At 38.6% G+C, this 27,195-nt stretch overlaps 1 pseudogene; it reads right to left on the bottom strand.

The window, feature by feature from the left end:
- Nucleotides 1-394: 394 nt before the first annotated feature.
- On the bottom strand, nucleotides 395-25,463 carry LOC132416174 (zinc finger protein 850-like; annotated as a pseudogene).
- Between the last annotated feature and the right edge of the window lie 1,732 nt (nucleotides 25,464-27,195).

Consider the following 27,195-nt stretch of genomic DNA (forward strand, 5'->3'; position numbering starts at 1 on the left):
AAATCAAATTATTTTGTAATGTTATATTAGGGAGTGGGGCTAGAAGAGCTGAGTTCTGGGAACCAGAAAGCAAAAGGGTTAAAGGAGAAGGGAGAATAGTTTGTTGTGGCTGCGGCTGAATTGGGAAAGTAAGAGAAGTGGAGAGAGCAGCAAGGGGTCTTGGGGTAGAGGAGACCTTTGACAGCAAGGTATAATGAGGGCTTGGTGTCAGGGAAGATTCCATCTAGGATGAGTCCAGCTGCGGGGCTGAGGTTATCTGATGGTCCATCAGGCTGTCACAGAGTTGGTTAAGGGTGAGGCCATGGCCTTAACTAAGTTTGTAATAATCTTTAGCCAAATTCAGGACCTTGCAGCATAAACTTTGTTGGTTGGGAGCCACAGAAATTTATGTGGTTGGATAATGAGAGGCACAATGAATAGAAAAGAGGTTACTATCTTGGCATCATATTGGGGATATAAAAATCCCCAAGAAGGGACTTCCCTGGTGGCACAGTGATTAAGAATCCACCTGCCAATGCAAGGGACACCGGTTTGAGCCCTGGTCCGGGAAGATCCCACATACCACAGACCAACTAAGCCCGTGCGCCACAACTACTGAGCCTGCACTCTAGAGACCGCGAGCCGCAACTACTGAGCCCATGCACCACAACTGCAGAAGCCCACGCACCTAGAGCGCATGCTCCACAACGAGAAGACTCCGCAGTGGAAAGCCCGTGCACCGCAACAAAGAGTAGCCCCCTCTCGTCGCAACTAGAGAAAGCCCGCGCACAGCAACGAAGACCCAACGCAGCCAAAAAAAGAAAAAAAAAATCCCAAAGAAGCCTCATTGCATACATCCCCATGTGAAGCTTTCCGTTGCCCTTTCAGTAACAGTCTGACTTGTATTTTGAGAGGCCAGGCCTGGGCATAGGGATATTAATTCAAGAGCCTTAACAGTGGGGGTATGGAACAAGTATAAACGCTGCCTCCTATGTGGCTCCCTTGTAAATTTAAAATAGCTAATAGGGGCTGCTTAAAACTAAACTTTTGCCAGCAAGGTGGAAATGGAATTATGGTGCCATCTAGTGGTTGGCTGTGGCAGTGCTGAAGAGCTCTAGTGAGTATGGGTGACAGTATGGGCAGCTCCAAAACCCACTGGCTGTCACATTGCCAGCTGGGGCCTGCTTAATGGCCTGCAATGTCCCAGGCCCACGTCATTACCCAAAGTATGAATGCTATGATGTCAGGCAAGTTCTGAGCTGCGGATAAAGGCTTTCCCACATTCTTTGCAATTATAGGGCTTCTTGGCAGTATGAATTCACTGATGTAGAGTAAGTTGTGAGGCACAAATAAAGGTCTTCCCACATTCTTTACATTCATAGTGTTTCACAGCAGGATGAATTCTCTGGTGTTCAGTAAGTTGTGAGCCACGAAGAAAGGCCTTCCCACATTCCCTACATTGATAAGGTTTCTCACCAGTATGAAGTCGCTGATGTTGATCAAGTTGTGAATGCAGTCTAAAGGCCTTCCCACATTCCTTATAACCATAGGGTTTCTCACCAGTATGAATTCTCTGACGTCAAGTGAGTTCTGAGCCACAAATAAAAGCTTTCCCACATTCCTTACATTTATAAAAGGTTTGTCACCAGTATGAATTCTCTGATGTCGAGTAAGGTGTGCAGATTGTCTGAAGGCCTTCCCACATTCCTAACATTCATGGGGTTTCTCATCTATATGAATTCTCTGATGTTGAATAAGATGTGAGCCATGAATAAAGGCTTTTCCACGTTCCTTACATTCATAGTGTTTCTCACCAGTATGAGTTCTCTGATGTTCAGTAAGATAGGAAAAATGACTAAAGACCTTCCCACATTCCTTACATTTATAGGGTTTCTCACCAATATGAATTCCATGCCATCCCGTAAGTCCTGAGCCATAAATAAAGGCTTTCCCACATTCTTTGAATTTATAGAATTTCTCTCCAGGATAAATTTGCTGATGTAGGATAAGAGATGTTTGTAGGCTGAAAGTTGGCATTTTTTTTGTAAGTCATTAATGCTTGCCCCAAATATCCCTCCTGATTTATCTGTCGCCTTTCAAATTGGCCTTTGCATTCCCAGACATCTCTGATACTGGAGCCCACAAGTCTATGACTTGTTTCCATTATCATCCATTGGGATGATGTTACTTCATAAATTTCTTTCTGCAGACACAATTCCTTGGTTTTGCATCTGAACTCCAAGTCTGAAAGATAATCAGAAAGTAAACATACGGTGTTACCTCCTTGGGGGGAAATAAAATTTCTGTGGTAGAAATGGGGGAAAAACTGAAAATAATGTCCTTAAGAAGTGAAGATGGTATACAAGGCCTTCAATTTGAAAAAGAAGTCAAAAGCATAAACACTTAAGAAAGATGAGAGAGGCTGTTAGGAAAACAGGTTAAGTCAGTACTTTCCAAATTCAGGTGTAGATTAGAATCACATAAATAGTCTACTAAAAGACTGGATATCAGTGTACCACCTCAAATCAAGTAAATAAGAATTTACACCAATAGGTCTTAGGTTTCCTATGTTTAATACATTCAACCAGCCAATTCTGATGTTGCACAAAATTTAACAATCCCACCTAGAATTTTTCAATGGTTTCCAACTGCACTTAGAATAAAATCCAAATTCCCTTACCACAGCTTATGAGATCCTCCATAATCTTATCTTTGACATATCTCAACCAAAATCCTATCCAACACCTTCTCAACCCACTTTTCCCCAGTGTTCATTATGTACCAAATATTCATCACTTCTGAGCATCTGAAATAAGTACTTTACCTTCTCAAAATTTTCCACAGACTGTTCAATTTGTTAGAAATTCTCTAAACGTAGCTCTTTTCACAGCTGACTTCAAGTCTCAGGTGAAAAGTCACTTCCTTAGAAAGTTTGAGCTAGACAACCCTATTTAAATTCACTTCTTCATTCTCTATCTCATCATAGTATTTTCTCACCGCAATGTTCTGGATTTTATAATTATACAATCGCTTACTTATTCATATGTAATCTTTTATTTTCTTTATGTTAAAGCTCTTAAGGGGCAGGAACAATGGCTGTTTCACCCAACACAGAATAACCAACATTTTAGTCATAAAAGGTGTTCCATAGATAATTGTTTAATGAATGAATCACTGGATGAATGAAAGGGGATTATTGTAGGGATAAAAGGAAATACTGTGCATATGGAAGTAGGGAAGAATTTAAGGATTATAACAATCATTTATACTTATACTTAATTACAGAATAGTTCTAAACATCTATCCCTGATTTTAATCTCTCTCACATCACTGAAAGGATAATATAAGCTCTTTACTTCATAAGCTCTTTACACTACTTCCCTCAGAAACTAAAACAAAATCACAACCAAAACTAGGTTATTAAATGATGCAAATAGAAAAATGATATTATATATACCTAACCACCTATCTATCCAATTGTTTCTCCCTTTACTTCTACCAGTGCTCATTGCCATTTATGTGTAGTTATGACTATCTATACCATACTATACTGAGGTGCCTTTTCTTTTACCCTTCACTTGAATTTGTAGTATTATTCAACCTTCCATCCAATATACAATCTATTTTGTTCCTCCAGGCCCTTTCTCTGGGCTTCCCTTCCCTCCTTTATGTCCAAAACCACTATATTTGTACTTCCCAGAAAACTATTTCTTCCCAGGCATTATAACAGGTTTGAAGCATATTAAGCAAAGAGACTTGAGAATTTTGGGAGACTAGGATCACTATTTGGTAGAATGAGGTGGGTAGACTGGACGACTAGAAACTCTATAACAAAGGGTATGCTGAATGTAAACTGAAGGAAATGATGGAGAATGGAAATCTAGATAATGGAACAGACAGAATATTCTAAAATGCTGAGTGAGTATAGAAAGTTTACAACACAAATATTCCTCTGACTACAGTATGGTATGTTTTGTGACTCTAATAAAACTATTATTTGGTGCTAATGCTATAAAGATTGTCCTTGAAATAATATAGAAGAGAACTCAGGCAGTCTCTAGCAATGAGTGATTTGACAGTAAAAGCTGAGAAATAGTTCAGAGTAAAAGAAAGAGTAATGATGAGATTTAGTGAGGATTTAGTGAGAACACAGGATTCAGACAGACCAGGATCTCAGACCCTAGCTCTGCTGATGATTACCTTTCTGTGTAGACAAAGTACTTTTACCTATCTCAGTCACCATTTCTTCATATAACAATAGATATAGAAATATCTATTCCCTGGGCTTGTAAAGATTAGGAATAATGCATGTAAAGTGCCTGGCATAAAGAGTTCAAGATGTGGTTCTAAGATGAACTGGTTTGCAGGGCAAAAATTGAGACACAGATGTAGGGAACAAACGTATGGGCACCAAGGGGGGAAAGTGGCGGGGGTAGGGTTGTGGTGGTGGTGGGATGAATTGGGAGATTGGGATTGACATATGTACACGAATATGTATAAAATGGATAACTAATAAGAACCTGTTGTATAAAATAATTTTTTTAAAGTGGTTCTATCATTCTTATTACTATGGAAGAAGATTCAGGGGAAAAAAAGGTGGTGGGGGGGCAAGGACTGAGCAAGGAAAATGATATTAAGTTTTCCTGCACCTGAACTATATGCTTTTCATAAAATCAATGTAAATTTCATAATGTGAATGTGGAAAATTTCATTAAAATTTTCTGTCATAAAGGAGACGAATGTGAAAGGGGTGAGGCATGAAGACAAACAAAAAGACTTCCAAAACTCAAGGAGTAGGGTGGAAATTATTCTAGATTCACCCTCTTGTTCATGCCTTCAATCATCTGCAATGTTAATTTTTACTATTATATCCCTGATGGCCTTACCTAGCTTAAATTCCACAGTCCATCATTGTAACTATTGTCTTGCATTTATGTCCCCAACCTGATTAAATCCAATTCTGCCTATTGTTCTTCTCTACCTGAGTAGCTGAACATGGCTGATAAGGAACACACAACCACATTGACTATTCTCACTATACATTTATAACCACACAACTCAAATGGACCCTCAGCATTTCCCCTCACCTCTGCTACATTTCTCATTTTCTCACTCTCTGAAAAATTTCCCCCACCTCTTTTCTCTCCTAAGATCTCAGAACTATCTCCTGGCTGATGTCCAGATTAATAATTTCACAAAGAAGGCGGGGAAAAAAGTAAGAATGAGAGAATTTTCTCTCATGCAATCAAATCAACCAACCTGTACATAAACTCCAATAATCTGTTTCCCCTGCTGATAAAATGCTTCTGTCCAAGGCCAATACCTTAACTGGATCCTGAAGACTATCTTCTCTGACATAACCTTTTCTTGCATATGCTTCTGCAATCCCCATCCTCTCTCCTTCACAAATAGTTTTCCTGCTCTCATGTTTTGGTCCTATCAGCACAAAAGACACTCCTTAAAATCTCCTTTAAAGTATGTACACACAAACAACTTCCTTGACTCTAGGACCCCCGGCAGCTACCAATCATTTCCTTGTCCTCTGTTTTACAAAATTTCACACTATCTACACATTGTCTCACCATCCACACATTGTCTCACTTCCTATTCTTTTGTGTTAAAATAGTTTGCCATAGAAAAATGTAAGCTTTTGAAAGTGGAAAAAACCCAATATAACAATCACTCAGCTTCAACAACTGTCAACTTATAGACACTCTTATTTATCCATCCACTTCTCACAGCCAATCCATAAATTAATTTGAAGCAAATTCCAGGCATCTTATTATTTCATCTGTAAATATTTCAGCATGAATCTCTAAGACAAGAACATTTTTGCAAAAGCATATTAATATAGTAATCAAACCTAAAGTTTACAGTAATTCTTTAAGATCAAATATCCAGTTAGTCTTCCTATTTCCCCAGTTGTCTAATTATAAATGTGTATTTTTCAGTTTGTTTGAATCAAGATCCACGTGAGGTCTGTAAATGAGACTGGTTGCTAGCTCTAAGTGTCTTTTAGTCTTTAAGATATGTAGTTAAAGATAAAATATAGCCTGAGTTCAAAATAATCCTTCCAATTCATATTCAGGACTACAGGGTTTCTATTTAATGTTATCAATCTTACATCTGTATTTCCTTTCTCCTGTACTGACAGTCTCAGTTTTCAAAGACTCCAACTAAATTGCTCATTTATTTTATTCCACAGAACCTAACAATATCAGCACTGCTACCACTAGTATGAGTACTAAAAACATTATGGTGGGGTTTTTAGATAGTGTCTTTTCTTCTTAGGGTATATAACCAATGGATACACATTTAGATTGAATTGTTTCCTTTCTCTTTTGGTTTCAGGGGTTTTTCTAAAGTTAATTTTGTTTTATAATTGTGTAAGATGTTTATTATAGTTCCCAACTCAAATCTACAAAATAAAGTATAATGAAAGAAGTCCTCTTCATCCCATTATTTTCCCTCCCCTTGTATAAAGTAACAACTAAAAAACACTTTATTTTTTTCCTCTTTGATCTTTATTATTTCCTTCCTTCTGTTGACTTTAAGTTTTATTTGTTCTTCTTTTTCTATTCTTTTAGGTGGAAGGTTAGGTTGTTTATTTGAGATTTTTCTTGGGTTTTTTTTTTTTTTCTTGAGGAAGGCCTGTATCACTATGAACTTCCTTCTTAGGACTGCTTTTGCTTCATCCCATAGATTTTTGTATGGTTGTATCTTCATTGTCATTTGTCTTGAGGTATTTTTTGATTTCCTCTTTGAGTTTCTCATTGACCCATTGGTTTTTTTAGTAGCATGTTGTTTAGTCTCCGTCTAATAGGTGTTTGTTGTTGTTGTTTTTCATTTTTCTTTCTGTAGTTGATTTCTACTTTCATGACATTGTGGTCAGAAAAGATGCTTGAAATAAGTTATATTCTCTTAAATTTGTTGAGGCTTGTTTTGTGTCATACTAGTGGTCTATCCTAGAGAATGTTCCATGCACCTTGAAAAGAATGTGTATTCTGGAGGCGGGGGTGGTTTGGATGTAGTGTTCTATATATATCAATTAAGTCCAACTGTTCTATTGTGTCGTTTGGGATCTCTGTTGTCTTATTCTAAAAAACACTTTAAAAAATACAATATCCTTCCTGTTTTAGATAAATAACAACATGTTTTAGTATAATCACTGTTTGGCCTTAGTTCTATCATTTTGATTTATGATATACATAAACACTCGAACATGTACACATACATATCTTTTATCTATACAGTCTTTATGTATACCATTTTACTTATTCTCTATTTTGAGGCATATCTTTTCATATTTAGTCAAGTTTACATTTTTGATTACAAAGCTTATTTTTATCCTGATAAATTTATATAATAACTGTTGTCCTCCTACTCTCTCTGCTATTACCTACTGGTTTCCTAATACGAGACATATTGAAAATAATTATTAACTTCTTATCCCTTCCCTAGGCTCTGATTTGAAATACTTACTTCCTCTGTTAATATCTATAAGGTAATTTACAAGCTTGTTGTACTTTTCATATACCCCTCACATTCTCACCCTACTTCTTAGATAATTATAACGATATATATCTACTATACCTAAGCAATAATACTATACTCTCTCCCTTAATACCACCACTTAGTATTACATATACAGGTTATTATATACTTAATGCTCAACCCAGTCCTTAGGTTGATGTCTCTCTATTTCTGTTTTCTGAAGTTCATTTTTGGCTTGATCCCTTGGGAAGGGTTTAGAGGAATAATACTCCTTGAGCTTCTACATATATATATATAACAATTTGGCTAGGTAAAAAATTCTTAGCTCAAAATTTATGTCTTTGTATAACTTAAATAGAAAAATAGACGTTGTCTTCTGGAATAAATCTTTGCTGTAGAAAGGCCAGATGATAATCTGATTTTCCTTTCCTTTTAAGTGACTTGGTCTTTTTGTCTGGATGCCAAAGTTATGATCTTCCTGGATACATGGTGTAATTTTTCAAAACATGGCTTCAGTCCTTTTGTTCTTAATTTTAGTTATCTTGAGTCATTTTTGGCAATTGTTTGTTCCATTAAACTCTTATTGGAACTCTTAATGAAGATGTTAGATTCTCACTGCCTATCTTCTATATCATTTTCTCTCTAATCCTTTTTCTCTCCTTCTTAATTTCTTTATTTTTTAGGAGTTAATTAATTAATTGATTTATTTTTGCTGTGTTGGGTCTTCATTTCTGCACGAGGGCTTCCTCTAGTTGTGGCAAGTGGGGGCCACTCTTCATCGCGGTGCATGGGCCTCTCACTATCGTGGCCTCTCTTGTCATGGAGCACAGGCTCCAGACGTGCAGGCTCAGTAGTTGTGGCTCATGGGCCCAGTTGCTCCGTGGCATGTGGGATCCTCCCAGACCAGGACTCAAATCTGTGTCCCCTGCATTAGCAGGCAGATTCTCAACCACTGTGCCACCAGGGAAGCCCTTAATTTCTTCTTGATTTTGAAATTTTTTCTCCTTTCCATCTCCTGTTTCTCCCAAGGCATTATTTGTTGCACATTTTCATTTTTATTTCCCTTCTAGTTTGGTCTTCACCTCTGCAATGATTTTTTATTTTATTTCTAATTCTTTCCTGAGTCTGTCACCATCTTTAACTTTTTTTTCTCCAGTTGCCTCATATCTGAGTTTTTCTAATTCTGTTTTATTGTTCTTTCAGAGTGTCTATCATTTTCTGACATTTTTAGCTAGTTTTGAAACATTATGACTGTTTGTACATATGACGTGCTGGTGTGCCTCTCATTGTCTATAGGAATGTTGTTTTATCCTTTAATCCCTTTTATAGCAATTTTATGCAAGGTTAAACCAGAATCTTTTCCTATTGCTTTTATTTAAATTTTTAAAATTTAAATTAACATAGCAAAGCTTTCTTGTGTATAGTTCTATGAATTTTAATACATGTAGAGATTCATATAACCACAATAATTATACAGAATAGTTCGATCACCCCTAAAACTCCCTCAAGCTATCACTTTATACTCCCTCCCTCCCCTAGTCCCTAATCTCTGGCAAACACTGATCTGTTCTCCATCTTTATGATTTTTTTTCATTTCCAGATTGTTATATAAATGGAATCATACAGTATGTAATGTTTAGAGATTTTTTTCCTATTCAGCATAATGCTGTTGAGATTCATGCAAGTAGCTTTATGTACTTAGAGCTCATTCCTTTTTACTGCTGAGTACTATTCCATTGTATGGATGTGTCATTCACATGCTGAAGGACATTTAGGCTGTTTTCAGTTTGGGGCAATTATGAACAGAGCTACTACAAATAACCCTGTATAGGCTTTTGTGTGAATGCAAGTTTCCATTTCTCTAGGGTAAATACTCAGGAGTAGGATTGCTGGGTTGTGTATGTGTAAATTCATAAGAAATTGCTAAACTCTTTTCCAAAGTTACTGTACCATTTTGCATCCCTTCCAGCAAAGTATGAAAGTTCCAGTTGCTCAGTATCCTCGCCAGTACCTAGTAATTGCAATATATTTTATTTTAGCCATTCTAATAGGTGTTTAGTTTCTCATCATGGTTTTAATATGCATTTTCCCAATGGCTAATGATGTTGAACATCTTTTCATGTGTTTATTTGCTATCCATATATCCTCTTTGATGAAGTGTCTGTTCAAGTCTTCTTCTTTGATTCATAGGCTATTTAGAGGTGTCTTGTTTCATTTCTAAGTGTTTGGAGGTTTGCCTCTTATCTTTGTTATTGATTTCTCATTTAATCCCATTATGTCAAAGGACATAAGATGTATGGTTTCAATTCTTTTAAAGTTTGCTTTATGATCCAAGATATGTTCTATGCACACTTGAAAAGAGTGTGTGTGCTAATATTGTTGGGTAAAGTATACTATATTCATTTGCATGATTGCATTATTTAGTTTTTCCATATACTTGCTGATTTTCTGTCTACTAGTTCTATCAATTACTTAGAAAGGCATGTTGGAGTCTATATAAAATTGTGGATTTAATTATTTCTCCTTTCAGTTCTGTCAGTTTTTATTTCATATATTTTGGAGCTCTCTTGTTAGGTATACACATTGAGAATTATTATGTCTTCTCAGTGAATTGACCCTTTTATCATTATGTAATGTCCTTCTTTATCCCTGGTGATTTTCTTTGCTCTCTAGTCTTTGTTTCCTGTTAATATTACCATTCCAGTTCTTTTTTATTAGTGTTTGCTTAATGTATCTTTTTCTATCCTTTTAATCTACCTATATTTGAAGTGAGTTTCTCAAAAATAGCACACACTTCAGTCATGAATTTTTATCCATTTGGACATTCTCTGTCTTTTAATTGGTGTATTTAGTCCATTGGCATTTAATGTAATTATTGATGTGTTTGGATTCAGGTCTACTATTTTATTATTTGTCTTCTATGTGCAACCTGTTTTTCATTCCTCTGTTTCCAATTTTATGCTTTCATTTGTATTGACACTTTTTTTGGCCCATCATCCTTTTCTTTTTAATGGTGGTAAAATATACATAACATAAAATTTACCATCTTAACCATTAAGTGTACAGTTCACTAGTGTTAAGTATATTCACATTGTTGTGCAACCAATCTTGAGAATTTTTTTTATCTTGCAAAACTGAAACTCTCACATTGTTGTGCAACCAATCTTGAGAAATTTTTTATCTTGCAAAACTGAAACTCTGTGCCCACTAAACAAAGTCTCTCTCCAAGTCTGTACTCTAGATACCTTAGAAAATTAAATCAGTTTGTCTTTTTGTTACTGGCTTATTTCACTTAGCATAATGTCCTCAAGCTTCATCCATGTTGTGGTATGTGTCAGTATTCCTTCATTTTTAAGGCTGAATAATATTTCATTGTCTGTTTATACTACATTTTTGTTTATCCATTCATTTGTTGATGGACATCTTGGTTGCTCCCTCATGTTAGCTATTGTGAATAATGCTGCTATGAACATAGGTGTACAAATATCTGGGCCCCTCCTTTCAATTCTTTTGGGTATATGCCCAGAAATGGTATTGCTGGATAATATGGTAACTGAATACTTTTTAATATTCCATTTTAATTCTTACTCATTTTTAATTGAGATGGGTGTTATTCTACATTTAGGAGAAAAAATTGGACCAGGGTAGAGTTTATAGCTTTGTAGCATTGAAGGTCCCTCTTCGTGGTTTTCTATGAGTGCTCAAAACTGTAGTCTTAAACACTTCCTGAAATATGCCTCCTCTGCTCCCCTCCCCAACTTTTATCTAGACCACCTTCTTCCTTTGCCACTATCATCCCTGTCCTGTTGTTTAATTTGGATTCTACTACCAGAAATGTCTCCTGAGTAGTAGATGTTGTCCTGAAAGGCATCTGTAGTTTGGATTCTAGAGTTTAAGAGGCCCAGACTTTAGCTGTGCTGTATTTACCTTTCACATACCTGCCTATAGAAGGATGACTTCCAGTTTCAGCTGCTGCTGTACTTTCTAGTGAGTAGATTTATGATTTGAGGGTTCTCTTCTTCTCAGAGCTGTCAGATATTCCCTTGCTTTTATTTCTACTTCATCCCATAAAAACTGCAGACACCAAAAGGATCTTAGGGCTGTCAGTTTATTCCCAGTTAATCTTCTTATAGGGTTTGAGGGGGTGACTTGTCACTTAGCTTTGATGTAGATGTTACCTGTGGATTTGTATTTTGCTCTTTTAGTTTCTCTCTTATTTGGTTTGTTTGTTTTGTTTGGTGGGAGATGGGGAGGATTCAAGGAAAGCAAAAACATTACATATTCACAGCCACCATTTTCCCAGAATTCTCTTCCACTTTTTTTAAAGCCATTTCAATCAGGAATGATTTTTGTTTCATAACTCCACTGAAAAAACACTCTTTCTAAGACCACCAAAACCCTCCCTTTTGTTAACTCTAGTGGTCAGTTACTGTTCTTCCAGTAATGTGTGACAGTTTATCTACTGGTACATCCATACTTACCTTGGTCATTTTCTACTTTGCTCACCAGTCTTTCTCATTCTCCTTTTAGATACCATCTAGGGTAATCAAGCATCTCAGTTTGCCTGGGATTGTCCTGGTTTTAGCACTGAAAAGTCCCACATTCTGGAAAACTCCATAATTGGGAAAACCAGGACCATCCTCCTTTCCTGACTTCTAAGTGGAAGAATGGCTCAGAAAACAGTCTTTGATACTCTTCTCCTCTCAATATTTCACTCATTTATCAAGTGATCTCTTTCAGTCTTATTGCTTAATAAATTATCCATCTGCTGGTGATTCCCAGCTCTACCCTCTCCACTCTGCCAGAAGCTCACATAGCCAGCTACTATTGATCCTTCTGGCTTAACCTTAAAAAAAAATCCTGAATCTAATCATTTTCTCAACATTTCTACTGTTAACATCATAAGCATCAGCAAATTTTCTCTTTAAGGGCCAGAGAGTAAATATTTTAGGCCTGCAAGCCACAGTCCCCATTGCAACTACTCAACTTGGCCACTGTAGTGCAAAAATAGCCAAAGACAACACATAAGTGAATAGGTGTGGCTATGTTCTGATAAAACTTTATTTACAAAAAATAGGCAGCTGGCTCACAGGCCATACATAGTTTGCTGACCCCTAGTCTAACCTATCATCATCTTATGTGTGAATTACTAACACAGCATCCCAATTAGTCACCTTATTCCTCTCCTTTTAGCTTCATTAGTCAGAAAGTATTTTTTGTTAAGAAATACATACAAATGAGAGTGTTTTGTGCATTTGTATATACACATATTTAAAAGGTACAAAGAATAATGAAATGAATACTATGTATCCATTACTAAGCTTAAAAAATAAAACATTACAAATATTATTGATGCTTCTTGAATATCCCTCCCAAAGCAAATTATTCTCGCTTTCCTGTACCCTACAGGTAACCACTATTTTGAAATTTGTATTTCTCATTCTCTTTCCTTTTATTATTGTTTTACTATATATATGTGAATTCTTATTTAAGATACTGTGCAGTATGACAACATTTGAACACTATATATAAATAGCCTCATACTTCTGGTATTCTGTGACTGTTTTTATGATTAACCTGATATATTAGCTATAATTCATTCATTTCATGGCAGTATGGTTTTATTTAGCATACAATAGAAACAGGATGATTTACTGATCTATTCTGATGCTGAGAGACATTTAGATTGTTTCTAGTATTTTGCAAACACTGCGGGTACTGACATTCTTCCTCATCTCTCCCACTGCAACCTCTGCTTTTAGCAGTATGGTACACTTTATTTATCATGAAAAGTAGTCTTATGTTGCAAAACTGCTAAATGCTGGATATATCAAAATAAAGGTATCTTTAAACTTGCCGCTGAGCGCTCAAGAAAGTAAAGGAAATTCCTAAAAGCAAAAACAATATAAACATACTAAACACAGAAAAGAAAACTGAAACTGGAGTGGCAAAGCAAACCCGAGAACTGAAACCACCTTGCTGTGGGGCATCCCAACAGAAACCAAGAGCTTTTGTGGATTGATGTCCATGTGAAGGAACAAGGTTAAGTCTCAAACTACGCAAAGTGAAGAACGAAACCTGAGACTACAGCATAAAACGCAGGTCTTCAAAGAAGCCACACCCAGAGTTAAAGGGTGGGCTAGGAAAAAGTCTCCTGCCAGTTAAGGGACTAACAGGTAAATCTGCTCTCCTCCGCTGTGGTTCTAGATTTCACCACCACTACCACCATCAAAAAAAAAAAAAAGAGAGAGAGCTTCCCTGGTGGCGCAGTGGTTGAGAGTCCGCCTGCCGATGCAGGGGACACGGGTTCGTGCCCCGGTCTGGGAAGATCCCACATGCCGCGGAGCAGCTGGGCCCATAAGCCATGGCCGCTGAGCCTGCGCGTCCTGAGCCTGTGCTCCGGAACGGGAGAGGCCACAGCGGTGAGAAGCCCGCGTACCGCAAAAGAAAAAAAAAAGAGTCTCACCTGAGAATTAATCATTAACATCCATCCTCACATAAGATTGGAGTTCAAATTTACACTACCTGTCATGGACACCTCAAGCTGAGAAATTAATTAAAGAATAGACCTGGTCTCTGGTATAAACGAGTAAATAATCTCCTAGAGTAATGCTTTGAACCCAGATCCTTCAAGATTCCCACTTTTCAAACTGAGGCGCGTAGGAAGTCACAATCAAAAGTAAGACTAGGGCGGGATTCCCTGGTGGCGCAGCGGTTGAGAGTCCGCCTGCCAATGCAGGGGACACTGGTTTGTGCCCTGGTCCGGGAAGATCCCACATGGCGCGGAGCGGCTGGGCCCGTGAGCCATGGCCGCTGAGCCTGCGCGTCTCGAGCCTGTGCTCCGCAACGGGAGAGGCCACAACAGTGAGTGGCCCGCGTACCACAAAAAAAAAAAAAAAAAAAAAAAGAAGATAACAAGTGTTGTCAAGGATGTAGAGAAAAGGGAGCCCTTGTCATTACTGATGGGAAAGTAAATTGATGCAGCCACTATGGAAAACATATGGAGGTTCCTCAAAAAATTAAAAATATAACTACATATGATCCAACAATTCTTCTTCTGGGTATTTTTCCAAGGAAAACGAAAACACTAATTTGAAAAGATATATGTACCCCCACATTCACCGCAGCATTAACCAAGACATGGAAACAGCCTAAGTGTTCATCAATGGATGAATGGATAAAGAAAATGTGTGTGTGTGTGTATGTATACACAAAATTAAACAGACAATTACCATACGATCCAACAATTTCACTTCTGTGTATATACCCAAACAATTGAAAGCAGGGACTCAAACAGGTATTTGTACACCCATGTTCCTAGAAGTATTATTCACAATAGCCAAAAGATGGAAGCAACCCAAATGTCTGCTGATGGATGAATCGAAAAACAAAACGTGGTAAATACATACAACAGAATTCAGCCTTAAAAAGGAAATTCTGACACATACCAGAACATGGATGAAACTTGAGGACATGGTACTAAGTGAAATAAGCCATACACAAAAAGACAAACATTGTATGATTCAACTCATATGAGATATCTAGAATAGTGAAATTCATAAAGACAGAAAGTAGAATGGTGGTTGCCAGGCCCTGGTGGGGAAGAGGAATTGGAATTATTATTTAATGAGTACATAGTTTCATTCTGGGAAGATGAAAAAGTTGTGGAAATGAATACAGTGATGGTTGCAAGAGAATGTGAATGTACTTAATGCCACTGAATTTACACTCAAAAAAGGTGAAAATGGAATACATTTGTTATTCATTGTTTTAACACAATTTTAAGTAAGTAAATAAATAACTCCTGAAAATTAATTAATTATTAAGAAAACAAACCTAAACAATCTAGTGGAAAAGATGGCAAAATTTTACATAAAAAGAAAGTATATTTATACTTTTATTTATATATTTATAAATAAAAGTATAAATTTATATAAAATTTATATAAATAAAATTAAAAAGTCAGCTTCCCTGGATCATGCATTTCTGTGCTAGAATATCAGGAGCTTTAAAGGGTTTAAACTTTTTTGGCCCAGGAATCTCATATCTGATCATCAAATATGAAAATATCCATCTAAATAAAGATGCATCAGAGTAGTAATTTTAAATAGAAGAAACTGTGAAAAGCAACATATATTTAATAGTATTTAAACGTATGATATCTGGGTCTTGCTTTAAAATACTTCAAGGGTGGGGGATGCAGAGGTCAATGAGGATAGATGAAATAAGATTGAAAACATGTCAATAACTGCTGAAGCGCGGGCACGAATTCATGGGACGTCCATTCCTCTGTCCGTAATAAAGTAAAAAAGAAAAAAATTTAAACACATTTGTAATGTTCTGTGAAAAAAAATGAAATCATCTCTATCTTACAATTAGAACATTATTTTAAGTCAATAAATGTTGATTAAAAGTAAATGAATATCTTTTAATGCATGGAATTGCTGCATCAAAGCAAAACTAGTCAGAGGGGGCTTCCCTGGTGGCGCAGTGGTTGAGAGTCTGCCTGCCGATGCAGGGAACATGGGTTCGTGCCCTGGTCCGGGAAGATCCCACGTGCCGTGGAGCGGCTGGGCCAGTGAGCCATGGCCACTGGGCCTGCGCATCTGGAGCAGGCCACAACAGTGAGAGGCCCGCCTACCGCAAAAAAAAAAAAAACTAGTCAGAGGGAAAAAAATTCAAAGATCAGTAGGAAAAATGAACAGTAGGGCTTAAAAATGCATTTCAGAAGATTTTTTTCAAAAACACATGAGTTTAAAAAAGGGAAAGAAGTGGATCTAAGTTATATGATATAAAATGGCTCTTAAAGAAAAAGGGCTTTAAAATTGGAGGGAATTATGACAGATGAATAGCACAGAGAGCACAGGTGGGGGTAAAAGGGAAGGACTTTACATTTTTCCACGTGTTTTAGGGCTTTTCTTCACAACCCTTGGATAGGCCTTCAAGGAAGAGATTCCTCAATCTATACTTTTAAGGTGCTGCCTCCCTCACCAGCTGGGTTCTTTTTTTTTAATATTTATTTATTTATTTTGGCTGCACCGGGTCTTAGTTGCACCATGTAGGATCTTCTTGGTGGTATGCGGGATCTTTAGTTGCAGCATGCAAGATTTTTGGTTGCGGCATGCAGACTTCTTAGCTGCGGCATGCATGTGGGATCTAACTCCCCAACCAGGGATCGAACCCAGGCCCCATGCATTGGGAGAGCGGAGTCTTACCCACTGACCACCAAGGAAGTCCCACCAGCTGGGTTCCTAACTGCAGTGCCTTTCCCTACCTATTCAATCTAATCACCTGGGCACCATCCTCCCACCATGTTCCTTGAAACCATCCAGGGCTCCTTCCCTTCCTCTAATAAGAAAATCACATCAAGCTTAGGAATAGAGAGTCCTGTTTGTAAGAAAAAATAAGAAGACATAATCATGCTGTTCCTGAATTCAAACCCAGTCCTTAAGAAAACAGGCAACAACATGAAGGACAAGAGGAAGGTGTAAAGCAAGGAGAAGATAAAGGTACCACAAAGTGCTGCTCATCTCCGAATCTACAATGTACAAAATAATTCCCAAGGAAATAGGTAGAAACCCACCCAGACAATTGAAAATACACCCAAAATTCACAAGTTATTTGGGAATAGAAATCCTTACCTAGGACTTCCCTGGTGGCACAGTGGTTGAGAATCCACCTGCCAATGCAGGGGACACGGGTTCGATCCCTGGTCCGGGAAGATCCCACATGCCGCGGGACAACTAAGCCCGTGCATCATAAATACTGAGCCTGTGCTCTAGAGCCCGTGTGCCACAACTACTGAGCCTGCGTGCCACAGCTACTGAAGCCCGCGCACCTAGAGCCCATGCTCCGCAACAAGGGAAGCCACCGCAATGAGAAGCCCGTGCACCACAACGAAGAGTAGCCCCCGCTCACCACTAGAGAGAGCCCACAACACAGCAACGAAGACCCAGGGCAGCCAAAAGTAAATTAAATTAAACTAATAAATAAATAAAAGAAATCCTTACCTAGTAAGACCAGGTTGCTGTAATTCTCCATCATTACATCTCTATATAAATCCCTCTGCGTAGAGTCCAGGCATTCCCACTCCTCCTGAGAGAAGTCTACAGCCACATCCCTGAACATCACCAACCCCTAAAATGACAAAACCATGTAGTACTGTTAAAATTAAAGGAAATGTCTTTCAGATCAAAGAAGAGATGGAAAAGGACACTGAGGGATGGAGAAAATACACTGAGCAAATGGGTTAAGCCAAAGATAGGGTAGAGTAAAAAAATTAGTGTAATTAGAACAAAGTGCCTCCATCTTCTTGAATATTCCTATTGCTGTAGACACACCTCCTTCATACAGTGAGACATTCCCATTATCCCACGGCTAGGGCTAGGAATGAACAAAACACACATTTATTTACAGTTTCCCAAATAATGAAATAGAGTAGAAAAACACACAGTAACCTGTAGACCTGGAAAATTACTATTTATTTTAATGATCATCACTGACTTACCAATATTTTTATTGTGGAAACTTTCAAACATACAGAAAGTTGAAAGAACTGTATAGTGAACATCTGACATGCTAATTACTACTTACAATAAACTCTTAAATATGAGCTCCTCCTTTCCCTTTTTTTCTTCTTACTTCTTAAAGGAAAAAGTCAGAATCTTTCTAAAATATTTACCAAACAAGCAAGCAAAACCTCTGTTGCACATAATAGGACTTTGATCTAATTAAAGTGTACACCAAATACTAAGAATCATCATTTTCAGAAAGTATTATAAGTATTTTTCCTTATAATGCAAGTTCTTTAATAAACTCTTTTTAACTGGATATATCTTTCATCTTAGGAAGGCAAGACATAACCATTCCATTATTTTGGATATTGAGATCGAACAAGATCTCTAAGTTCCTTTACAGCTTTGAAAGTCTAAAATTCTCAAAAACTTATGCATCTGGCTAGTCTTACTTGTTAAAAAGTTCAAAACTATAGAAAAGCTAACAGTATATTGTTTAGGGATAAATAGTAAAACAATTGTGAAAAGCAAGAGAATGATGACTACAAAATTTTCTTTACAGGTTACATGTTGAGAGGGAGGGCAGTGTACAAAAGGGTCTTCAATAGGCCTTCCTATTCTATGTGTTAAGTACATGAGTGTTCTATTATTCTTTTGTAGTAAGAAATACTTCATATTTTTTTAAAGGGGAACTCAAAAATTAACGAAAAATAAACAGGCCTGTAAAGATGAGTTATCCCATTCAACAATCATTTCCACTTCATGAAACCACAATTCTGAATCTGAAAAAAAAAAACCACAATTCTGATATGGGAGGCCCAGTGGAATGTATTTAGGCTCCATCATAGAGCACTGCACACAAATGGGAACACTGTTAGAAAAGAATGGGATGCTAGAATAGAAAAAAGAGTGCACACATTTATGGTCAATTAATCTGTGACACAGGAGGCAAGAATATACAATGGAGAAAAGACAGTCTCTTCAATAAATGGTGATGGGAAAACTGGACAGCTCCATGTAAAAGAATGAATTTACAACATTCTCCTATACTATTTACAAAAATAAACTCAAAATGGATTAAGACCTAAATGTAAGACCAAAAACAATAAAACTCCTAGAGGAAAACATAGGCAGAACGCTCTTTGACATAAATCACAGCAGTATTTTTTTGGATCTGTCTCCTAAAGCAAAGGAAATAAAAGCAAAAATAAACAAATGTGACCTAATTAAATTTAAAAGCTTTTGCACAGCAAAGGAAACCATCAACAAAACGAAAAGACAACCTACAGAATGGGAGGAAATATTTGCAAATGATATGAGCAATAAGGAGTAAATATCCAAAATATATAGACAGCTCATAGAACTCAACGTTTAAAAAAAAAAAAAGCCGATTAAAAAATGATCAGAAGAACTGAATAGACGTTTATCCAAAGACGTGAAGATGACCAACAGGCACATGAAAAGATGCTCAACATCAGCTAACCATAGGGGAAATGCAAATCAAAACCACAATGAGATACAAAATGGCTAAGTCTTAAATATAAGACAGGACACCATAAAACTCCTAGAAGAGAACACAGGCAAAACATTCTCTGACATAAATTGTACCAATGTTTTCTTAGGTCAATCTCCCAAGGCAATAAAAATAAAACCAAAAATAAATAAATGGGACCTAATCAAACTTACAAGTTTTTGTACGGTAAAGGAAACCACAAACTAAATGATAAAACCAGCGTACAGACTGTGAGAAAATATTTGCAAATGATGCAACCAACAAGGGCTTAATTTCCAAAATACACAAACAGTTCACACAACTCAACAACAACAACAACAAAAACCCAGTCAAAAAATGGACAGAAGACCTAAATAGACATTTTTCCAAAGAAGACATACAGATGGCCAACAGGCACATGAAAAGATGCTCAACATCGCTAATTATTAGAGAAATGCAAATCAAAACTACAATGAGGAATCACCTCACACCATAATTTTAAAAATCTACAAATAACAAATGCTGGAAAGGGTGTGGAGAAAAGGGAACCCTCCTACATTGTTGGTGGGAATGTAAACTGGTGCAGCCACTATGGAAAACAGTATGGAGGTTCCTCAAAAAACTAAAAATAGAATGGCCATAGGATCCAGCATTCCCACTCCTGGGCATATATCTGGAAAAGATGAAAACTCTAATTCGAAAATATACATGTACCCCAGTGTTCATAGCAACACTATTATATACATATATACACATACCTCATCTTCTTTATCCATTCATCTGTCGTGGACACACACACACACACACACACACACACACACACACACACAATGGAATACTATTCAGCCATAAAAAAGAGTGAAATCTTACCATTTGCAACAACATGGATGAACTTGGAGGGTATTATGCTAAGTGAAATAAGTTGGACAGAGAAAGACAAATACTGTAGGATATCACTCATATGTGGAATCTAAAAAATACAACAAACTAGTGAATATAATTTTAAAAAAAAGCAGCAGACTTACAGATATACAGAACAAATTAGTGGTTATCAGTGGGGGAGAGGGAAGGGAGGAAGGATAATATAGGGGTAGGGGATTAAGAGGTACAAACTATTATGTGTAAAATAAGCTACAAGGCCATATTGTACAACACAGGAAATATAGCCAATATTAATAACTATAAATGGAGTATAACCTTTAAAAATTGTGAATCATGTTGTACACCTGTAACTTATATTGTACATCAACTATACTTCAATAAAGAAAAAAAAAGAAAAGCGTGGGATACTAAGGGACAAGACCCTGCTGCTGGGTGCCATCACTCGCTCCCTGACAGAATGGGAGGACCTGAGATGGGTTCATAGATGAAGCTCAGTTAGGCAAGGAAATTTCTAGATAAAGAGATGTTGGGACTTCCCTCGTGGCGCAGTGGTTAAGAATCCGCCTGCCAAAGCCGGGGACACGGCTTTGAGCCCTCGTCCGGGAAGATCCCACGTGCCACAGAGCGACTAAGCCCGTGCACGACAACTACTGAGCCTGTGCTCTAGAGCCTGCGAGCCACAACTGCTGAGCCCGCGTGCCACAACTACTGAAGCCTACGTGCCTAGAGCCTGTGCTCCGTAACAAGAGAAGCCACTGCAATGAGAAGCCCGCACACCGCAACGAAGAGTAGCCTCCGCTCGCCGCAACTAGAGAAAGCCCGTGCACAGCAACGAAGACCCAGCACAGCCTAAATAAATAAATAAATTTAAATGCTTTATTTAAAAAAATGAGATTTCACCTCACACACCTATTAGAATGGCTACTGTTAAAAAAACAAAAAATGTTGGTGAGGATGTGGAGAAAAGGGAGCCCTTGTGCGTCATTGATGAGAATGTAAATTGGCACAGCCATTATGGAAAACAGTATGGAGGTTCCTCAAAAAAAATTTTTTTTTAAATTACCATATGATCAAGCAATTCCACTTCTGGGTATTTATTTGAAGAAAACAGAAACACTAACTTGAAAAAATACATGCATCCACATGTTCATAGCAGCATTACTTAGAATAGCCAAGATATGGAAGCAACCTAAGTGTCCATCAGTGAATCAACAGATAAAGAAATTGTGATATATATATATATACATATATACACACACACACACAATGGAATGTTATTCAGCCATAAAAAAGAATGAAATTTCGCCATTTGCAACAACATGGATGGACCTTGAGGGCATTACATTAAGTGAAACAAGAGAAAGACAAATACCATATGATCTCACTTATATGTGGAATCTAAAAACAAAACAAAAAACCAAATTCATAGATGCAGAGACTAGACTGGTGGTTGCCAGAGATGGGGGGGAAGCAAAAATGGGTGAAACTGGTCAGAAAGTACAAACTTCCAGTTATAAAGTAAGTCCTGGGGATGTAATGTACAACATGGTGACTATAGTTAATAGTATTATATTATATATTGAAAGTTGCTAAGAGATTAGATATTAAAAGTTCCCATCACAAGAAAAACGTTTGTAACTATCTGCAGTGATGGATGTTAACTAGACTTTTTGAGGTGATCATTTCATAATATATACATATATTGAATCATTATGTTTTACACCTGAAACTAATATGTTTTACGTCAATTATATCTGAGTTAAAAAATGGTAATAAGAGCTATGAAAAAATAAAACAGTATAAGGGAGATAGGAAGTGCACTTGTTGAGATGCTATTTTATGTAGGGTGGTCAAAGAAGGGTTCTCCAATTTGGTGACAGGTGAGCAAAGTCTTGAAGAAGTGAAAGAGTAATGATGCAGATATCAGGAGCAAGAAAATGCCAGGCAGGGGAATCAGCAAGTTCAAAAGCAGAGGGGGCAGAATTAAGTTACCTAAAAATATATAGAAAATCAAGTCAGAGAGGCAGCCAAGAGCCAGATTACATTGGGCTGTGTAAGCCATTGTAGAAACTTTGGTTTTTACTCTGAGTGAGATGGGCAGCCACGGAAAGTTTTAAGCCAGGTAGTGATGACTTACATTTTGGAAGAATCACCCTGGCCGCTGTGTTAAGAAGGAATGTTAGGCAGGCAATGAAAGAAGTAGGGGGATCAGTTAATAGGCTGTTGCAACATCAAAGGAGAGATGCCTGTGGCCTAGATGAGGACCAGCTGAACTTGTACATGCAAGGCTTTCAAGTTCCGAGTCGCCCTCACTCAGCTGGGCACAGGCCTATCACCTTTCTCTCCACTATGTGGAACTGCCCCCCTTGCTCCCAAGAATAAATTAAGTCTAGCTAGAATTCCAAACTGTGGATGTTTGATAATCTAATTAAGTGCTACGTGAAGTTTAAAATGTCCAGCATTGCCTAAGCAATTTGATACATGCTGTCCACCTACAATGTTTTGATCATCTTATATCCCCTCTTTGCCCCTTCATGGCCACCCCCACCAGGGCACTACGGGGGCACAGGCCTCTGGAGAAGAAAAAAGTTTTTGTCATTTCAGAAGAAGGAAGTATTCATGGATGTGGTCAAATCCATGAGTGGCTGGGGAGGACAAATGGATAAATCCTGTCCAGAGGAACTTCTTCAAGGATGTGATAATAGAGAAGTAAGGAAACATAGTTCTACTAATTGAGAAGTTTCCCCTATTATTCATAATCTTCCCTTTAAGACATCTATTTTCCTTCATGTGTATCTCCAGGGAGCTTCTGAAGAGCTTGACTCTAGCTAAGAATTGGTTTGGTATTTACTGAGCTTCAACTGACAGCTCTAAAGCTTCTTCATTTTGAGGACCTCACATTCCTTTGGCCCTTTTACAAATAACTTCTGTTCCTAAAAAAATAGGGAGGAGATTTAACTATACAATTTCTTGAGTACTTTCTATTTATTTTATTTTTAAATTTTATTTATTTATTTTTGGCTGTGTGGGGTCTTCGTTGCTGTGCGCAGGCTTTCTCTAGTTGCAGCGAGTGGGGGCTACTCTTCGTTGCGGTGCGCAGCCTTCTCACTGCATTGGCTTCTCTTGTTGCGGAGCACGGGCTCTAGGCATGCGGGCTTCAGTAGTTGTGGCTTGCAGGCTCTAGAGTGCAGGCTCAGTAGTTGTGGCACATGGACTTAGTTGCTCCGCGGCATGTGGGATCTTCCCAGACCAGGGCTCGAACCCGTGTCCCCTGCATTGGCAGGCAGATTCTTAACCACTGTGCCACCAGGGAAGCCCTTCTATTTATTTTAAATTGCTTAATGTTAGTCATAATAATGAAAATGGATATGTTCTATCTCAAACATATTTTTACTTAGCTGCATAAAATGCCACCTTATATTGGGATTTACTTAAAATTTCCCTATTTGTGAAAAGTAATTTTGGATTTTATTATCTCAAAGGTTGTCCCAAAGTGTTGTAGTCTCTGCTTTTAGATCTATCCGTGGTTCTACCATTTTTGTAACCCTTAGTGAATTTCATTCCAGTCCTCCTTCCCTTTAGATATCTGGTGATGGAGTCCATGGATTCCAGATTGAGAACTCCAACGAGGACCATTTGAGAATTTAATTCAAAATAGACCTGGAAACTGGTCCAAGTATTTACTCACAAATTACCTGGCAAATCCCTTGTCCTATTGGTATAGAACTCTTTGATCAAGCCCCCATGTCATTCCTACTCCAAAAATATTGGCAAAGTGAAAGATCTTATCACCTGTTTGGACTGAGACTAACCAAAACCAACCCATAAGCTGCATGGTTTTTGCTTGGTGTGTGGTATGGTGTGTGCCACATATGCACTCATCTTATTTTCAACAATTCAGTTGTTATGATGAAGCCTCTGTATTTGCCTCACTAGGCCAGCAGAGATCTTAGAGGAGATATGGCACACAGGAGAAACTGCCGAATTAATACTAAGACGGAGGGGACATATAGGAAACTGGGTCTCTGGGTCTAACCCCAAGGCCTCCATTATGTATCCAAATGGGAAGTACTAAGGACAAGGTCTCTTGAATGGGCTTTTGGTAGTCAGGAATTGTCAGAAGAGGAAAATATATATATACCTTGAAAAACAAAGATTTCAGGGAAGAAAGAAAAAATCCCAAAGCACTTTGATCTTGACTTTTGGATGTTCAGAAACCATTCTTTCCTCTTAGTGAGGTAACTGAGGAAAAAAGAAGAAACTGATGAGACACTTAGCTTTTCTTGGGATCCCACACTTTCTCCAGCTTTTCTTGGGATCCCACACTTTCTCCAGCCCCTCTCCATCCACACACACATACAGAGGAAGGTCAGGGAAGACTGAAGAATCCAGCCCAATGCAGTTACAGGAAAAGAGCTACAATCTATCATGGGCTCACAAATGACTCCTAGGTATGGAGTGGTGAAGCCACACTTGCACCATCACAACCCACTCACCATGGCACACATAGTGCTATACAAGGTCACCTGGTTACATATAATCCCACATACATACCTAAGGGACACACAAGGTCTCTATCGCACAGCCACAGGACTCCCCGCACCCACACACTAAGATCATATTAGTTGCACCTGCACAGTCACAGGCGCCTGACACCACAGTCTCAGACCTCCAAATCTTAGGCACACGGTGCTGCACACATTCAAACAATCACACACCCATTACCGGGACACACAGTTCCAAATGCACAGTCACCTGCCCTCTACATCCCCCACAATGGCACACAAAGTAGTAACAATCACATACCCTTTCTGGGAACACGTACAGTCACAAGCACCCCACTCCATCACCCAGAGTGATCACCACATACTGTCTCCATCACACACTGCGAAGACACACTGTAACAATTACACACACACACACACACACACACACACACGATCTCCTCTCTTCTGCTCGCTCCGGACACGAAAGGCCGGGGGCCCAACTCCTCACCCTAGTCCTTCCCTAGTTCCGGTCTGGTCCAAAGTAGCTAAGTTGCACCGGGTTCCAAACGCCCCTCAGCAGCTAACTCCGCGGAGCCAACGGCCCCACCACTGTGCAAAACTCAGCAGCGAAATACCGCGGGACATAGCGTGGGCCTGCGGATTTCTCTGGGAAATGTAGTCCAGAGGCTGAAAACGGGCCCCCGATTCCTCTCAGCGCGGAAGCTAGGTTTGCGCTCATCCACCGCCTCTCTGCACCAATCAGAACCGCAAGCCCCGGACGCCAAGCAATTCGCAGATGGAGCCGGCATACCTGCTGGAGTTGCCAGTCCTACCCATCTCTGTCAGCTCAGTTATCGCCCGTAAGCAAAAGGCGAGACCGCAAATTCGCCTTTTAAGCAGCTCCGAGTCGCAGAGCCTCTGGGAAACGTAGTTCACGCCAGAAAAGCAGCCAATCGGCCAGGGCGCAAGCGAACTGATTCTTTTCAGCTGGTCCTGACCCCCGTGACCCAAACCGCCGGGCCCGGGAGATTTCTGGAGGTTCTAGTTCGCCCTCGGAATGCAGAGGGGATGACACACTTTTCATCTTTGTCCGTCGGGTGAGTCCAGGCCTCGGTCCGCGCAGCGCTCAGGGTAAGAGTGAAGGTGGGACCTAATCTTCTCTTTCTGGACTGTATTGAAGAGGCGACAGAGAAGAAATCACGATCTTGAAAAGTGTGTGTGAGCGCGTGCGTCTCTGCACTCAGGTGAGGAAGAGGGCGGGGCAGAGCTTGCTGAAGATGCTGAGTTGTGACCGCAGGTGTGACTGGGTGTTGTGTATATGTGAATGTGTGTCACCTGTTTGGGAGACCAGGCTTGTATCTGCGTAACAGAAATTAACCTCTGTTAGGCTTTTGTAAAATGATAAAAGAGGGTATCTTTATGGGGCATCAATTTTATTTGAAGGTTGACAGAATTTTTTTTAATCTACTATATGCTAAACAACATTAACGGGTTATGTTAAAATAGGCACTTTTACTATGGTTTAGAATGCAAGTTCAACATGTTTTTAAAGCAAGAAGGAAGATTGCAAAGTAATTTATTACGAGATGCTTGGTTTTATCTGTCCCCCAGACCCTCAAGTATAGACACTCTCCTCTACAGTGAAACTACTAAAATATTTGGGTTTAAATCTGCCACCTTACTATTTGTCTTCTGTTTATTCCACCTGTTCACAATCTTAACATTTTCAAAGAGTACAGATTAGTTATTTTGTATAATGTTCTTCAATTTGGGTTTACCTGATGTGTCCTGATCATTTATACATTTTGGGGAGGAAAATCCCATAAATGATGCTACGCTCTTCTTGGTTTATTTTATCAGGAGACACGCAATGTCAATATGTTCCATTACTGGTAATGTTAACTTCCTCCCCCCACCCCCCGCCCGCCAGATCTTAGTTCCCGGACCAGGGATGGAACCAGTGCCCCCTGCATTGGGAGCGCAGAGTCTTAAACACTGGACCACCAGGAAAGTCCCAGGTTTTATTACTTATAGTTTAAATGGTGTCCATAAGATTTCTCCACTGTAGAGTTAATTAATGAGTATGTTCGATTTATCAGTGAATAAATAAAAAGAAGCCAGCTGACAAAGGAGCCTGGGAATTTTAGTGTGCAGAGTCCCAATCCCAGCATTACAGAGAACCATATAGAAGGTTCAGTGTGGGACTGAAACACAGTAAATGAATAACCAGCACATGACCATCTTGGGAATTTCCTTCACCTCTTATGTTGGATTACGGGTTTCCTGGAGCTTATGTCTTCTTTTTTTCTTTATTTAGTCTCACATTTTAATTTTTAAAAAAATCCTC

Source organism: Delphinus delphis, chromosome 20 (genome assembly GCF_949987515.2).
Source record: "Delphinus delphis chromosome 20, mDelDel1.2, whole genome shotgun sequence".
NCBI classification, from domain to species: Eukaryota; Metazoa; Chordata; class Mammalia; order Artiodactyla; family Delphinidae; genus Delphinus; species Delphinus delphis.